The sequence below is a fragment of the Pleuronectes platessa genome, chromosome 4 (genome assembly GCF_947347685.1).
Source record: "Pleuronectes platessa chromosome 4, fPlePla1.1, whole genome shotgun sequence".
NCBI classification, from domain to species: Eukaryota; Metazoa; Chordata; class Actinopteri; order Pleuronectiformes; family Pleuronectidae; genus Pleuronectes; species Pleuronectes platessa.
The window spans coordinates 5,250,424-5,266,866 of record NC_070629.1 but is presented as its reverse complement, the minus strand read 5'-3'; the positions used below and the strand labels follow the sequence as shown (position 1 = coordinate 5,266,866).

The following is a 16,443-nucleotide window of genomic DNA, read 5'->3' as shown; positions in this document are numbered from 1 at the left end:
TCCTGACTCAGTCACGTGGTACGGCTGGCTTGCGAGGCTTTGAACGTCACCACATACGTCATCAACACAAGCTCGATACGCGCTTCACAAAAATCTTCCTGGCTTACTAGAGACATGCTTCGAAGCCTCGACCCTGAAGGACACATCACTAATATTTTTAATTTAGTGTATGTAATATAAGAAGAAGAAGAAGAAACTCTATCTGCTGATGAAAACAGTGAGATAAAGATCAGGAAGAAAAGACTGGCGGGAATTGGTTGTATCGAGACACCTCTATCAACATAGCCCGGGACTGGAGTCGAGTGTACTGCAGAGATGTCAGCCTCTCAAGAGCAGCAGGTTGAAAACACAGGAACATGTGCCAACCGTTGAAACCCAGTTTTGTCCTGCATGATGACTCCAACAGTGAAAGAGCTAAGACCATCTTTGAGAACAAAGCATCCCAACAGGAGCTGGGCAGGAATGGGCCATATCAGGACAATTCCTTCAACACAGCCCTTCTTTCTTGAATACAGTAGGTGACGGTAATGCACCTTGATGTGGGTTGCCACCCGCCAATAAACCGACGTGGAAGAAGAAGAAGAAGTAGAAGACGAAGAAGAAGCGCTCAACCAATAGTGCCTCAATTGTGATCATTTGGTTCACAAATACATATCTTTGGTATCACTGTGTAAATAAGCTTAAATTGAACACAATTTGATTTTTAAAGCGCAAAATCATTATATAAATTATCTTAAAGCACTTTACATAGAAGGTTAAGACCTTTAAAATTATAAAGCAACCCAAATAGTTCCCACAATGAGTGAGCACTTTGGCGACAGTGGAGAGAAAAAAACGTCTTTCTTGCTGAAACGAGTGGTTTGCTTCAACACTACCAAAAAGCATGAAAGAGTCAAAATAAAAATATTTCCCTGTTATTAGTGCTCCCTTCAGATTTTGATATTTAATGACAATGATGACAATAATAACATTCTTATAGTCATAGCTACCTCTTAAATATTTTTTTTTATACCACAGCTTGGTTGAAATTACTTTTCTGACGTGTTACTTAAAACTTGGAAAAACAGTCAACAAAATGAGGTTCACCTCTGTCTGAAGAATACCCAAAGTAAATTGAAAGCTGTTCTTGACGCCATTAAGGAATCTGTTCACATTCGGCATAAATATTCACTTGGATTAAATCATTTAATTTGGTGGTCCTCTCTATGGAGGCTGACATGTTTTTAGTCGTCCAAACTGTACAAACTAATCACCTTTTGAGTTTTTTTAGGATCCAAAGGTTCTCCTTCATGTTTGTAAGGGGATGGTGAAGTGAGGGGTATTCAGCTGCAACATGCAACTTCACCACTAGATGTCACTAAACTCTACACACTGAACCTTTAAACTCTGGCTGTGATAATCTGGTATAATTCACTCCCTGTTTTATTTTGTTGTCACTGTTCTTTTGTATGGTGTCTGCTTTAGTTCCTGTAGGTTTCCCCACACACCTATACCTTGTTTGTAATTAAGCTTGCCCTATTTATACCCTGTGTTAACACTTACCCTCTGTCAGATTGTCGTCGACTCCTTTGTGTGCACTTGCTTTCAAGCCTTAATTTCCTTGTGTTTGCTTGCCTGGTTTTTGACTGCCTGGATTACGGATTTTGTGCTTTTTCCCTAATTGGACTTGTTCACTTTGTTTGCTTTGTTTGATTGCTTTCCTGTGTATGACCTTTGAATTGTTGGATTGAAGTAAAGTTTTATTTTGAACTTTTTTTTATGTCTCCCTTGCTTCCTTCTGCATCTGAGTCCCAGCTTTGTACAGAAGTGTCTCAATGGCATCAATTCATTCAGTAGTAAACAACAGTGTGTTGACAAAGTTAATAGCTCAGATCTAAGAAAAAAACAACATGATAAGATGGGTCAAGTTTGATGATTATTAACTTACTACAAGGTTTCTCTTTCAACTTATATGAATACAAAATGTATGATTATTAATTGGCATTGCACAGATGCAGGTGTAGTAGTAGTATACACTACACAGGCAACAATCAAAACTGAATTGTGATCAATGTTGACCTACAGAACTTTAAGCTGTTGTATGCTTTTCATTTACTTCTGATGCTTGTGCTTCCAGACCTTTTCAGTGAGGAAACATACAGATAGTTATATGTGAAGCACCAGCATGTCGCTGGATTGTTTTTCTGCTGTCAAACAGATCATTCTTATGTGACTGAAGCACAATGTAAACTTCAAGAGGCTGGGCTGGACTGTATTTGCCACTTGGATGAGAAACTGGAACCAGATGAAACCCACCTCTAAACCAAAGTCTTCTCTAAATACAGCAGTTATCCCAAATGAAACTGAAAGAGAAAGCTGAATATATTACAAAAAAACATTTTCCCTCAGACAAAGTACAACTGTCTCACTACTGATGATCGGAGTTAGGATTTATGAGTGAGAGAGTCAGTTGAAGGGAGGGCTGATAAATCAGCATCGGCCAGAGAGGAGGGAGAGAGGGAGTGAAAGTTGCAACGGACAGGTACAGAGTTTGTGGATGTTGTAGAGTTGTTAGTTTGAGAGAGTAAGAGATAAAGAAGTGGTCAGAGACATGACGTGGGGTTACAGTGAGGTTAGATGTAGAACAGTATCTGGTGAAAATATAGTCAAGGTGGTTACCAGCTTTGTGAGTGAGAGTAAGGACTGAGTGAGAGAGCAAAGGAGGAAAGTAAAAGTAGTAGGTCAGACGACTTCTGTCTGGAAATTAAAGACACACAGAAGGACAAGTGAAGGGCCATTTTCTGGGCTGTACGATAGGAGGACGTCTTATTCTTCCAAGAAATCTCCAAAAGGGCCTGATGGACGGTAGAGAACAAATATTGTTTATTGTACTGGAAGAGTAACTGTCAAAAGACAGTGGGGTAAAATTTTTAATTTTGGGGTGATGAGTAAACCTGTACCACCACCCCTACCAGTGGGTAGGTCAGTGAGAGTGAGGACAAAGAAGTCAAGTTTTGTGCAATAGTAGTAGACTTGACGTTGGAAAATTATTAATAATCATGAAATATGATTATTAAAATAATAATAAATATTTATTAAAAATACAAATAAATGATAAAGCTATCAATTAAGAATAGTAAAATAATTAATTAGAAATGATACGGTTATCAATTAAGAATAGTAAAATAATTAATGAAAACAATAAAATTATCAATTAAGAATAATACAATCTGTAATTATTACTTATTGTCGCGGGGCAACATCCTGGTTACAGGGACCAACAAGTCAATCTGTAAAGATCAGTCTCAGTTTATAAAAGTTAAATTAATAATCTCAATATTTAATATTAATGATTATATAATAAACAATGAAGGGTTTTAAATTCGAGCACAGGCTATAGTTATCCAGCTGTATTCATATACATATGCACAAATAATCACAAGATACAGATACTTTAATTAGAAAAGGATTTATTAAAAAGGGAAATAAAGTTAATGTTATTCAATGATTCTTCATTTAACAAACTCCAATATTTCAAAAATGACAACAGCAGCAGCACTTATCACAATTTAGAAAACACATGTAATACTGAGGGCATATCTATGTGTGTGTGTGGGTGTGTGTGTGTGAGAGAGAGAGAGAGGGGGGAGTAATGACGCGTTCACGTGGTGACGTAGCCTGGCCGAATTCAAGATGATGTTACGTTAACGTAATTTCAACAATGGAGGTTTACGTTAAGTGTTAAAACTAGTCTCTGCCCATACAATAAAGCCTCCTACTTGTTTGTTGAGCCTCAGGATACATGTGTGATCGGCGGATTCCGGGAAACAAATGACTGATGCCGTGGCCGCTCAAGCTCTGTTGCGCTGGTTCATCTGTGGCAGCGGGCGTCGTGCTGGGCCGGAAAAGAAGAGAATTTGTCTTTCTTCTTCGAAGGAATGAAACTTCGTCCTTCTGCAGGAATAACAACTGTGGCGGAGTTGTTTGTAGATCGTTTAAAAGAAAAGTCTGTGAGCTCGGCCTGCCGAGCGGACTTCCTGTTGCGCTGCCTTTCAAGGTAAAATAACAAAAAGTCCCATCAAAATAAAACGTCGACTTAAAATAAGGATCAAGAAAATGAAAATAAAACAAACGTCTGCGGTTGTCGCCCCCTTTAGCAACTACATCATCTAGATAGACCGGGAACGGTCTGTTGAAGTCTTCAGAGCAGGAAAATCTGCAGTGAGCTCAGCTGATTTATTAACCTGAGGAAGGGCTAGCCCCCTTGAGGTGTGGGCTCTGGGTGATGCAGGCTCTCAGCCAATAGATTGTCAGTGTTCAATCTCAAGGAGAGGCAAGAAACTCAGCAGGGGTCCCCGAAGGACACAAGGGACATCTTCCACCACCAGGGGAAACTCCTAGGATGGATCGGAATGTCCCACAAGGCCTCAAGTTATATGAGGCTTTGTCTCAACCTCTGACCCAGTGTCTGCACTCGTTCCCAACACAAGCGATTGCTGGGTAGCAAAGCCAGAGATGAATTCCATCTTACGGGTATTTGACTGGCAGTTCCAGAGGCCCCTGTGACAAGATGTTGGGTATGTGTGGAGCGGGTGGGATAGATAAAAGAGGAAAGATTATGGTATTTGTGTGAACGAGTGCGAATGTGTATTGTTCAAACAGTCAGCTGTTGATCAGGGGGGAATCATTCGAGTGGTTCAAGTGAAAGAAACCTGCTCCTTAGGAAAATGTTTTTTCTTTATAACCTCGCCCACTTTGGGAACCCCTGATCAGTTAACCTAAGACAGCAGATTCAATAGTAATATAGCAGAGAAGCTTATTTAAAGAATATACTTAACCTAAATCCAAGTAGTCCAGTAGTATGAAACCCCAGAAGTCCAATGCACACTTTTGCTTCACACTTGTGAAACTTTACTTTACAAGTAACCTTCACCCATTCAGACACACATTGATTCATTCATTCACATTCATTCATGCAGAACAGCAGTCAGGGGCAATTAGGGTTTAGTACCGCCAAACTTCTGGTTCAAGGACCACCAATGTGTATCAGCCTTTTTCCCTAAAGATTAAATGTAGTTATCATTTTCAATTCAAATTTGTAATCACCACAGAACACAAAGGACACGAATAGAGTCTGTGAGTTCTTAAATTAATCTTTAAGTGTTTCTCCAAACCAGAAGAAGTCTGAGAGAAGAGAACTCAGGCAGCAGCTGATTTCCTACACATTCGATTTTAATGAGACAGGCTCTATTCTCCTAATGGTGCACACATTTAAGGCTGGTCCAAATTCCTTTGCAAGCAGTAAACCTGCAATAAAAAATGTTTCTGAGTAATAACCAGCATCCTCCTCCTCCAACCAAACCATCTCAGCAGTGGAGCCTGGCTACTTCCGGAACCAGGGTCAGTTGTTGGAGCTGGCTCTGAAGGGGAACAGGATCCACCTTGTGACGGCTGACATGTTTAAGGGAACCGAGCATGTCCGCAATCTGTACCTGGCAGGAAATGAAAACATACGCAGACTGGACTACATATTTGAGCAGATGTCTATAATGCTGTTATGTTTCATTTTCAGGAATTTAAATGGCAAACTCTACATACTTTACAACTACATAGCTATTCAAGATGTATTCTCAGTGTCGTGCTCAGAGTACTGTATATGAAGCTCTGAACATCATGTAGCATTGTGTCCCTGTTGCAGTGTCTGCAGGAGCTTCATTTGCAGACATGTTAGCTGACCAGGCTCTAGCTGGCTTGACCTTCTAACTCCACCTGTGTGTTTGTTCTCTCACTATTATTGCCAGCAGGCACGTGCACAGATAAACCCCTCAAGCACTGGCCCTTTTGCCCTGGATGAGAAAAGTGCCCTTCTGCTGGAGCCCAATTTTTTCTTCATTCATCAATATTTAAGAATAAAAATTATTCTCTTTGTCATCAATTCCCCCCAAATGTGTTTTGATATCTGACCGCATTAATTTGAGTTCTTGTGAGAATTTCGCCCCGACATGCTCCGCGGCGCACGCAATCACATCACTAACCCTAACCCTGACATATTATTTGGTTATTAAATATGGCCTTCTTTTGTCTGATTTTGCCTGTTATTCATTTATTTATTCAAATTGATGATTTGAGTTAGTTTGTTAACGAAAATAAATATATAAGTTGAAAATATCCTACTGTGTTTTTTATTTATTTATTATTATTATTTAAAATTTCATAAATAATTTTGGCGATGGGTACCCTTTTTTGGGGGTCTGAGCACCCACCCCCCCCCAAATGTCTGTGCACGTGCCTGATTGCCAGTATTCTCCCCAAGTTGTGAACAATAATATGATAGTTTGAAGCACAAACATTCTTGAACCCCTGAGATATGGAATAGAAAAGCTACTTCATACAGCAAGAATCATTTTTGTCTTAATCAATTGTGGGTGTTTTTTTTCATTGTGTGTAGACCACATATAGCATTTCAGTTTTTACTTAAGGCACTAGTCTGTAGATTTTTTTGTAAATTGAGGCACTTTCAACCACAAAGGAACTCGAACCCTCAATCTTCTGATTCGAAGTCAGACGCCTTGTCCATTAGGCCACGTGGTCTTAGTTCTCTCATCTAATGTTGAACTCATCGAGATCCAATCATTTATAAAAGCTTCTCTGAATTAAAATACATGGCCGAAAGATTGTTCCATGAAATATCTTACTTTATTGAAGTTTTTTTTTTTAACCATGTGTATTTGTACTAAATATCCAAAAAACGCATAGTGACTCATTCACCTAATCGTACTGCACTTCTACTGTTGTTTTCCCTGTGCAAAATGAACACTGGAATAAAAAATGGAGTCTATCCTCACTCTATGAATGGCCGGTTAGCTCAGATGGTCAGAGCGTGGTGCTAATAACGCCAAGGTCATGGGTTCAAGCCCCATACTGGCCATTTTTCTGTAACAGTGGCAATGCCATTTCACAAAAGCTTCTCTGAATAATGGATGTCAGGAAGATTGCTCACTTGGTGAAATATCCAGCATGGACTGAATTCTAACTGCACCTGTTTGTTTGTTCACTAACTATTATTACCTGTGTCCCTTCCAAGTTGTGAACAATAAAATTATAGTTTAAAGCACAAGGGGTCTTGAACCCCTGAGATATGGAATAGAAAAGCTACTTCATACAGTAAGACTTGTTTTGGTGTTAAGGATTTGTCATTGTGTGTAGACCACATATAGCATTTCAGTTTTTACTTAAAGCACTATACTGTTGATATTTGTTACTGCACTTCCACTGTTGTTCACCCTGTGCAGATGAACACTGGAAAATAAATGGAGTTGATCCTCACTATATACGTGGCCGGTTAGCTCAGATGGTCAGAGCGTGGTGCTAATAACGCCAAGGTCATGGGTTCAAGCCCCATACTGGCCAGTTTTTTGTAACAGATGCAAAGCCATTTCACGAAAGCGTCTCTGAATAATGGATGTCAGGAAGATTGCTCACTTGGTGAAATATCCAGCATGGACTGAATTCTAACTGCCCCTTTCTGTTCACTAACTATTATTGCCTGTATCCTCTCTAAGTTGTGTACAATAGAATGATAGTTTAAAGCACAAGGGGTCTTGAACCCCTGAGATATGGAATAGAAAAGCAACTTCATACAGTAAGACTTGTTTTGGTGTTAAGGATTTCTCATTGTGTGTAGACCACATATAGCATTTCTGTTTTTACTTAAGGCACTGCACTGTAGAAATTTTTGTAAATTGTGGGACCTTCAACCACGAAGGGACTTGAACCCTCAATCTTCTGATTTGAAGTCAGACACCTTGTCCATTAGGCCACGTGGTCTTAGTTCTGTCGTCTAAGGTTGAACTCATCGAGATCCAATCATTTATAAAAGCTTATCTGAATTAAAATACATGTCTGAAAGATTGTTCCATGAATAATCTTACTTTATTGAAGTTTTTTTTTTTAACCATGTGTATGTGTACTAAATATCCAAAAAACGCATAGTGACTCATTCACCTAATCGTACTGCACTTCTACTGTTGTTTTCCCTGGGGTTCAAGCCCCATACTGGCCATTTTATTTGTAACAGATGCAATGCCATTTCACGAAAGCTTCTCTGAATTATGGATGTCAGGAAGATTGCTCACTTGATGGAATTTCCAGCATGGACTGAATTCTAACTGCACCTGTTTGATTGTTCACTAACTATTATTGCCTGTGTCATTTCCAAGTTGTGAACAATAATATGATAGTTTAAAGCACAAGGGGTCTTGAACCCCTGAGATATGGAATAGAAATGCAACTTAATACATTAAGTTTTGGTCTAAGTCAATGGTTGGAGATTTTTTTTTCATTGTGTGTACACCACATCCAGCATTTCAGTTTTTACTAAAAGCACTATACTGTTGATATTTGTAACTGCACTTCCACTGTTGTTCACCCTGTGCAAAATGAACACTGGAATAAAAAATGGAGTCTATCCTGACTCTATGAATGGCCGGTTAGCTCAGATGGTCAGAGCGTGGTGCTAATAACGCCAAGGTCATGGGTTCAAGCCCCATACTGGCCAGTTGTTTGTAACAGATGCAAAGCCATTTCACGAAAGCTTCTCTGAATTATGGATGTCAGGAAGATTGCTCACTTCCAGTGTTAATTTCGTTGACGAAATTTATAACGAAAAATATTCGTTAACGACCCTTTTCTCATGACGAAGACGTAACGAAAACGGATCTTTGAAAATAAAAACTATGACTAAATCTATTTTAACTTTCGTTGACGAGACGAGACGAGACGAAAATGTTGGTGGTTGACTAAGTCACAATAATTTTTAAAACATCATCGTATCAGGCCGTCATGAAGTATCAGTAGCGGGCGAGTGAGTCTGTGTGTCTGTGTGTGTGTGTGTGTGTGTGTGTGCCTGTGCGCTCCCAGATAGCGCACCGGTCCGTAGCTCCACCCCCCGCCCCGCGCACTTGCTCAGGGAGACACAGTGAAAGCAGAGCTCGTTCTCGTGGAGTAGCCGCTCAGTGACTGACTGCTTCTTAACTATGGAAACAGTGAAAACACAGAGTTTCTCTGGTCTCAGCTGCTCAGAGATCAGCGCAGCAGCTTCTTGATCAGAGCAGAAGTTGCAGTTGGTTTGAACCGAGCTGCAGTTTCTGTGTTCGCCTCCAGTCTGACCTGCTCTCACTTTTTGTTTTCACATTTAAAACTAAATATATTTTTTTAAGCTATTAGCCTGCAGCTATATGTTTTTATAGAAAAGGGGTTTAATGTGGCTACTAAATGTGACTAAAATTAGACTAAAATGTAATTCGTTTCCGTCGACTAAAACTAGACTAAAACTAAGAAGGATAAAAATGACTAAATGTGACTAAAACAAATTTTCACTTTCGTCAAAAGACTAAGACTAAGACTAAACCAAAAATAGCTGCCAAAATTAACACTGCTCACTTGGTGGAATTTCCAGCATGGACTGAATTCTGACTGCACCTGTTTGTTTGTTCACTAACTATTATTGCCTGTGTCCTTTCCAAGTTGTGAACAATAATATGATAGTTTTAAGCACAAGGGGTCTTGAACCCCTGAGATATGGAATAGAAAAGCAACTTCATACAGTAAGACTTGTTTTGGTGTTAAGGATTTGTCATTATGTGTAGACCACATATAGCATTTCAGTTTTTACTTAAGGCACTACACTGTAGATATTTTTGTAAATTGAGGGATTTTCAACCACGAAGGGACTCGAACCCTCAATCTTCTGATTCGAAGTCAGACACCTTGTCCATTAGGCCACGTGGTCTTAGTTCTCTCATCTAAGGTTGAACTCATCGAGATCCAATCATTTATTAAAGCTTCTCTGAATTAAAATACTTGGCCGAAAGATTGTTCTATGAAATATCTTACTTTATTGAAGTTTTTTTTTTTTTAACCATGTGTATGTGTACTAAATATCCAAAAAACGCATAGTGACTCATTCACCTAATCGTACTGCACTTCTACTGTTGTTTTCACTGTGCAAAATGATCACTGGAATAAAAAATGGAGTCTATCCTCACTCTATAAATGGCCGGTTAGCTCAGATGGTCAGAGCGTGGTGCTAATAACGCCAAGGTCATGGGTTCAAGCCCCATACTGGCCAGTTGTTTGTAACAGATGCAAAGCCATTTCACGAAAGCTTCTCTGAATAATGGATGTCAGGAAGATTGCTCACTTTGTGAAATATCCAGCATGGACTGAATTCTAACTGCACCTGTTTCTTCACTAACTATTATTGCCTGTATCCTCTCCAAGTTGTGAACAACAATAATATGATAGTTTAAAGCAAAAGGTGTCTTGAACCCCTGAGATATGGAATAGGAAAGCACTTCATACAGTATGACTTGTTTTGGTGTGAAGGATTTGTCATTGTGTGTAGACCACATATAGCATTTCAGTTTTTTCTTAAGGCACTACACTTTAGATATTTTTGTAAGTTGAGGGACTCGAACCCTCAATCTTCTGATTCGAAGTCAGACGCCTTGTCCATTAGGCCACGTGGTCTTAGTTCTCTCATGTAAGGTTGAACTCATCGAGATCCAATCATTTATAAAAGCTTCTCTGAATTAAAATACTTGGCCGAAAGATTGTTCTATGAAATATCTTACTTTATTGAAGTTTTTTTTTTTTAACCATGTGTATGTGTACTAAATATCCAAAAAACGCATAGTGACTCATTCACCTAATCGTACTGCACTTCTACTGTTGTTTTCACTGTGCAAAATGATCACTGGAATAAAAAATGGAGTCTATCCTCACTCTATAAATGGCCGGTTAGCTCAGATGGTCAGAGCGTGGTGCTAATAACGCCAAGGTCATGGGTTCAAACCCCATACTGGCCATTTTTCTGTAACAGTGGCAATGCCATTTCACAAAAGCTTCTCTGAATTATGGATGTCAGGAAGATTGCTCACTTGGTGAAATATCCAGCATGGACTGAATTCTGAATGCACCTGTTTGGTGTTCTCTAACTATTATTGCCTGTGTCCTTTCCAAGTTGTGAACAATAACATGATAATTTAAAGCACAAGGGGTCTTGAACCCCTGAGATATGGAATAGAAAAGCAACTTAATACATTAAGATTTGTTTTTGTCTTAGTCAATTGTTGGAGTTTTTTTTTTCATTGTGTGTACACCACATCCAGCATTTCAGTTTTTACTTAAAGAACTATACTGTTGATATTTGTTACTGCACTTCCACTGTTGTTCACCCTGTGCAGATGAACACTGGAAAATAAATGGAGTTGATCCTCACTATATACGTGGCCGGTTAGCTCAGATGGTCAGAGCGTGGTGCTAATAACGCCAAGGTCATGGGTTCAAGCCCCATACTGGCCAGTTGTTTGTAACAGATGCAAAGCCATTTCACGAAAGCTTCTCTGAATAATGGATGTCAGGAAGATTGCTCACTTGATGGAATTTCTAGCATGGACTGAATTCTAACTGCACCTGTTTGATTGTTCACTAACTATTATTGCCTGTGTCATTTCCAAGTTGTGAACAATAATATGATAGTTTAAAGCACAAGGGGTCTTGAACCCCTGAGATATGGAATAGAAATGCAACTTAATACATTAAGTTTTGGTCTAAGTCAATGGTTGGAGATTTTTTTTTCATTGTGTGTACACCACATCCAGCATTTCAGTTTTTACTAAAACCACTATACTGTTGATATTTGTAACTGCACTTCCACTGTTGTTCACCCTGTGCAAAATGAACACTGGAATAAAAAATGGAGTCTATCCTGACTCTATGAATGGCCGGTTAGCTCAGATGGTCAGAGCGTGGTGCTAATAACGCCAAGGTCATGGGTTCAAGCCCCATACTGGCGAGTTGTTTGTAACAGATGCAAAGCCATTTCACGAAAGCTTCTCTGAATAATGGATGTCAGGAAGATTGCTCACTTGGTGAAATATCCAGCATGGACTGAATTCTAACTGCACCTGTTTCTTCACTAACTATTATTGACTGTATCCTCTCCAAGTTGTGAACAACAATAATATGATAGTTTAAAGCAAAAGGTGTCTTGAACCCCTGAGATATGGAATAGAAAAGCACTTCATACAGTATGACTTGTTTTGGTGTGAAGGATTTGTCATTGTGTGTAGACCACATATAGCATTTCAGTTTTTTCTTAAGGCACTACACTTTAGATATTTTTGTAAATTGAGGGACTTTCAACCACGAAGGGACTCGAACCCTCAATCTTCTGATTCGAAGTCAGACACCTTGTCCATTAGGCCACGTGGTCTTAGTTCTCTCATCTAAGGTTGAACTCATCGAGATCCAATCATTTATAAAAGCTTCTCTGAATTAAAATACTTGGCCGAAAGATTGTTCTACGAAATATCTTACTTTATTGAAGTTTTTTGTTTTTAACCATGTGTATGTGTACTAAATATCCAAAAAACGCATAGTGACTCATTCACCTAATCGTACTGCACTTCTACTGTTGTTTTCACTGTGCAAAATGATCACTGGAATAAAAAATGGAGTCTATCCTCACTCTATAAATGGCCGGTTAGCTCAGATGGTCAGAGCGTGGTGCTAATAACGCCAAGGTCATGGGTTCAAACCCCATACTGGCCAGTTGTTTGTAACAGATGCAAAGCCATTTCACGAAAGCTTCTCTGAATAATGGATGTCAGGAAGATTGCTCACTTTGTGAAATATCCAGCATGGACTGAATTCTAACTGCACCTGTTTCTTCACTAACTATTATTGACTGTATCCTCTCCAAGTTGTGAACAACAATAATATGATAGTTTAAAGCAAAAGGTGTCTTGAACCCCTGAGATATGGAATAGGAAAGCACTTCATACAGTATGACTTGTTTTGGTGTGAAGGATTTGTCATTGTGTGTAGACCACATATAGCATTTCAGTTTTTTCTTAAGGCACTACACTTTAGATATTTTTGTAAGTTGAGGGACTCGAACCCTCAATCTTCTGATTCGAAGTCAGACGCCTTGTCCATTAGGCCACGTGGTCTTAGTTCTCTCATGTAAGGTTGAACTCATCGAGATCCAATCATTTATAAAAGCTTCTCTGAATTAAAATACTTGGCCGAAAGATTGTTCTATGAAATATCTTACTTTATTGAAGTTTTTTTTTTTTTAACCATGTGTATGTGTACTAAATATCCAAAAAACGCATAGTGACTCATTCACCTAATTGTACTGCACTTCTACTGTTGTTTTCACTGTGCAAAATGATCACTGGAATAAAAAATGGAGTCTATCCTCACTCTATAAATGGCCGGTTAGCTCAGATGGTCAGAGCGTGGTGCTAATAACGCCAAGGTCATGGGTTCAAACCCCATACTGGCCATTTTTCTGTAACAGTGGCAATGCCATTTCACAAAAGCTTCTCTGAATTATGGATGTCAGGAAGATTGCTCACTTGGTGAAATATCCAGCATGGACTGAATTCTGAATGCACCTGTTTGGTGTTCTCTAACTATTATTGCCTGTGTCCTTTCCAAGTTGTGAACAATAATATGATAGTTTTAAGCACAAGGGGTCTTGAACCCCTGAGATATGGAATAGAAAAGCAACTTCATACAGTAAGACTTGTTTTGGTGTTAAGGATTTGTCATTATGTGTAGACCACATATAGCATTTCAGTTTTTACTTAAGGCACTACACTGTAGATATTTTTGTAAATTGAGGGATTTTCAACCACGAAGGGACTCGAACCCTCAATCTTCTGATTCGAAGTCAGACGCCTTGTCCATTAGGCCACGTGGTCTTAGTTCTGTCGTCTAAGGTTGAACTCATCGAGATCCAATCATTTATAAAAGCTTATCTGAATTAAAATACATGTCTGAAAGATTGTTCCATGAATAATCTTACTTTATTGAAGTTTTTTTTTTTAACCATGTGTATGTGTACTAAATATCCAAAAAACGCATAGTGACTCATTCACCTAATCGTACTGCACTTCTACTGTTGTTTTCCCTGGGGTTCAAGCCCCATACTGGCCATTTTATTTGTAACAGATGCAATGCCATTTCACGAAAGCTTCTCTGAATTATGGATGTCAGGAAGATTGCTCACTTGATGGAATTTCCAGCATGGACTGAATTCTAACTGCACCTGTTTGATTGTTCACTAACTATTATTGCCTGTGTCATTTCCAAGTTGTGAACAATAATATGATAGTTTAAAGCACAAGGGGTCTTGAACCCCTGAGATATGGAATAGAAATGCAACTTAATACATTAAGTTTTGGTCTAAGTCAATGGTTGGAGATTTTTTTTTCATTGTGTGTACACCACATCCAGCATTTCAGTTTTTACTAAAAGCACTATACTGTTGATATTTGTAACTGCACTTCCACTGTTGTTCACCCTGTGCAAAATGAACACTGGAATAAAAAATGGAGTCTATCCTGACTCTATGAATGGCCGGTTAGCTCAGATGGTCAGAGCGTGGTGCTAATAACGCCAAGGTCATGGGTTCAAGCCCCATACTGGCGAGTTGTTTGTAACAGATGCAAAGCCATTTCACGAAAGCTTCTCTGAATAATGGATGTCAGGAAGATTGCTCACTTGGTGAAATATCCAGCATGGACTGAATTCTAACTGCACCTGTTTCTTCACTAACTATTATTGACTGTATCCTCTCCAAGTTGTGAACAACAATAATATGATAGTTTAAAGCAAAAGGTGTCTTGAACCCCTGAGATATGGAATAGAAAAGCACTTCATACAGTATGACTTGTTTTGGTGTGAAGGATTTGTCATTGTGTGTAGACCACATATAGCATTTCAGTTTTTTCTTAAGGCACTACACTTTAGATATTTTTGTAAATTGAGGGACTTTCAACCACGAAGGGACTCGAACCCTCAATCTTCTGATTCGAAGTCAGACGCCTTGTCCATTAGGCCACGTGGTCTTAGTTCTCTCATGTAAGGTTGAACTCATCGAGATCCAATCATTTATAAAAGCTTCTCTGAATTAAAATACTTGGCCGAAAGATTGTTCTATGAAATATCTTACTTTATTGAAGTTTTTTTTTTTTAACCATGTGTATGTGTACTAAATATCCAAAAAACGCATAGTGACTCATTCACCTAATTGTACTGCACTTCTTCTGTTGTTTTCACTGTGCAAAATGATCACTGGAATAAAAAATGGAGTCTATCCTCACTCTATAAATGGCCGGTTAGCTCAGATGGTCAGAGCGTGGTGCTAATAACGCCAAGGTTATGGGTTCAAACCCCATACTGGCCATTTTTCTGTAACAGTGGCAATGCCATTTCACAAAAGCTTCTCTGAATTATGGATGTCAGGAAGATTGCTCACTTGGTGAAATATCCAGCATGGACTGAATTCTGAATGCACCTGTTTGGTGTTCTCTAACTATTATTGCCTGTGTCCTTTCCAAGTTGTGAACAATAACATGATAATTTAAAGCACAAGGGGTCTTGAACCCCTGAGATATGGAATAGAAAAGCAACTTAATACATTAAGATTTGTTTTTGTCTTAGTCAATTGTTGGAGTTTTTTTTTTCATTGTGTGTACACCACATCCAGCATTTCAGTTTTTACTTAAAGCACTATACTGTTGATATTTGTTATATATAGACCACATATAGCATTTCAGTTTTTTCTTAAGGCACTACACTGCATATATTTTTGTAAATTGAGGGACTTTCAACCACGAAGGGACTCGAACCCTCAATCTTCTGATTCGAAGTCAGACGCCTTGTCCATTAGGCCACGTGGTCTTAGTTCTCTCATCTAAGATTGAACTCATCGAGATCCAATCATGTATAAAAGCTTCTCTGAATTAAAATACTTGGCCGAAAGATTGTTCTATGAAATATCTTACTTTATTGAAGTTTTTTTTTTTAACCATGTGTATGTGTACTAAATATCCAAAAAACGCATAGTGACTCATTCACCTAATCGTACTGCACTTCTACTGTTGTTTTCCCTGTTCAAAATGATCACTGGAATAAAAAATGGAGTCTATCCTCACTCTATAAATGGCCGGTTAGCTCAGATGGTCAGAGCGTGGTGCTAATAACGCCAAGGTCATGGGTTCAAACCCCATACTGGCCATTTTTCTGTAACAGTGGCAATGCCATTTCACAAAAGCTTCTCTGAATTATGGATGTGAGGAAGATTGCTCACTTTGTGAAATATCCAGCATGGACTGAATTCTAAATGCACCTGTTTGGTGTTCTCTAACTATTATTGCCTGTGTCCTTTCCAAGTTGTGAACAATAACATGATAATTTAAAGCACAAGGGGTCTTGAACCCCTGAGATATGGAATAGAAAAGCAACTTAATACATTAAGATTTGTTTTTGTCTTAGTCAATTGTTGGAGTTTTTTTTTTCATTGTGTGTACACCACATCCAGCATTTCAGTTTTTACTTAAAGCACTATACTGTTGATATTTGTTACTGCACTTCCACTGTTGTTCA

At 38.8% G+C, this 16,443-nt stretch overlaps 16 non-coding genes across 16 annotated transcripts; 10 read left to right on the top strand and 6 right to left on the bottom strand.

Annotated features, from left to right (window-relative positions):
* Nucleotides 1-6,497: 6,497 nt before the first annotated feature.
* On the bottom strand, nt 6,498-6,570 carry trnar-ucg (transfer RNA arginine (anticodon UCG)). Its single transcript has one exon. It is a non-coding gene; the product is annotated as a tRNA-Arg (tRNA).
* A 263-nt stretch (nt 6,571-6,833) lies between these two features.
* trnai-aau (transfer RNA isoleucine (anticodon AAU)) lies at nt 6,834-6,907 on the top strand. Its single transcript has one exon. It is a non-coding gene; the product is annotated as a tRNA-Ile (tRNA).
* A 408-nt stretch (nt 6,908-7,315) lies between these two features.
* Nucleotides 7,316-7,389, top strand: trnai-aau (transfer RNA isoleucine (anticodon AAU)). Its single transcript has one exon. It is a non-coding gene; the product is annotated as a tRNA-Ile (tRNA).
* A 1,073-nt stretch (nt 7,390-8,462) lies between these two features.
* On the top strand, nt 8,463-8,536 carry trnai-aau (transfer RNA isoleucine (anticodon AAU)). The gene has a single exon. It is a non-coding gene; the product is annotated as a tRNA-Ile (tRNA).
* A 1,160-nt stretch (nt 8,537-9,696) lies between these two features.
* On the bottom strand, nt 9,697-9,769 carry trnar-ucg (transfer RNA arginine (anticodon UCG)). The gene has a single exon. It is a non-coding gene; the product is annotated as a tRNA-Arg (tRNA).
* A 265-nt stretch (nt 9,770-10,034) lies between these two features.
* trnai-aau (transfer RNA isoleucine (anticodon AAU)) lies at nt 10,035-10,108 on the top strand. Its single transcript has one exon. It is a non-coding gene; the product is annotated as a tRNA-Ile (tRNA).
* A 665-nt stretch (nt 10,109-10,773) lies between these two features.
* On the top strand, nt 10,774-10,847 carry trnai-aau (transfer RNA isoleucine (anticodon AAU)). Its single transcript has one exon. It is a non-coding gene; the product is annotated as a tRNA-Ile (tRNA).
* Nucleotides 10,848-11,269: 422 nt separating this feature from the next.
* trnai-aau (transfer RNA isoleucine (anticodon AAU)) lies at nt 11,270-11,343 on the top strand. Its single transcript has one exon. It is a non-coding gene; the product is annotated as a tRNA-Ile (tRNA).
* Nucleotides 11,344-12,183: 840 nt separating this feature from the next.
* trnar-ucg (transfer RNA arginine (anticodon UCG)) lies at nt 12,184-12,256 on the bottom strand. The gene has a single exon. It is a non-coding gene; the product is annotated as a tRNA-Arg (tRNA).
* Nucleotides 12,257-12,520: 264 nt separating this feature from the next.
* trnai-aau (transfer RNA isoleucine (anticodon AAU)) lies at nt 12,521-12,594 on the top strand. The gene has a single exon. It is a non-coding gene; the product is annotated as a tRNA-Ile (tRNA).
* A 666-nt stretch (nt 12,595-13,260) lies between these two features.
* On the top strand, nt 13,261-13,334 carry trnai-aau (transfer RNA isoleucine (anticodon AAU)). Its single transcript has one exon. It is a non-coding gene; the product is annotated as a tRNA-Ile (tRNA).
* Nucleotides 13,335-13,681: 347 nt separating this feature from the next.
* Nucleotides 13,682-13,754, bottom strand: trnar-ucg (transfer RNA arginine (anticodon UCG)). The gene has a single exon. It is a non-coding gene; the product is annotated as a tRNA-Arg (tRNA).
* Nucleotides 13,755-14,830: 1,076 nt separating this feature from the next.
* trnar-ucg (transfer RNA arginine (anticodon UCG)) lies at nt 14,831-14,903 on the bottom strand. The gene has a single exon. It is a non-coding gene; the product is annotated as a tRNA-Arg (tRNA).
* Nucleotides 14,904-15,167: 264 nt separating this feature from the next.
* Nucleotides 15,168-15,241, top strand: trnai-aau (transfer RNA isoleucine (anticodon AAU)). Its single transcript has one exon. It is a non-coding gene; the product is annotated as a tRNA-Ile (tRNA).
* A 424-nt stretch (nt 15,242-15,665) lies between these two features.
* Nucleotides 15,666-15,738, bottom strand: trnar-ucg (transfer RNA arginine (anticodon UCG)). The gene has a single exon. It is a non-coding gene; the product is annotated as a tRNA-Arg (tRNA).
* Nucleotides 15,739-16,001: 263 nt separating this feature from the next.
* trnai-aau (transfer RNA isoleucine (anticodon AAU)) lies at nt 16,002-16,075 on the top strand. Its single transcript has one exon. It is a non-coding gene; the product is annotated as a tRNA-Ile (tRNA).
* The last annotated feature ends 368 nt before the right edge of the window (nt 16,076-16,443 follow it).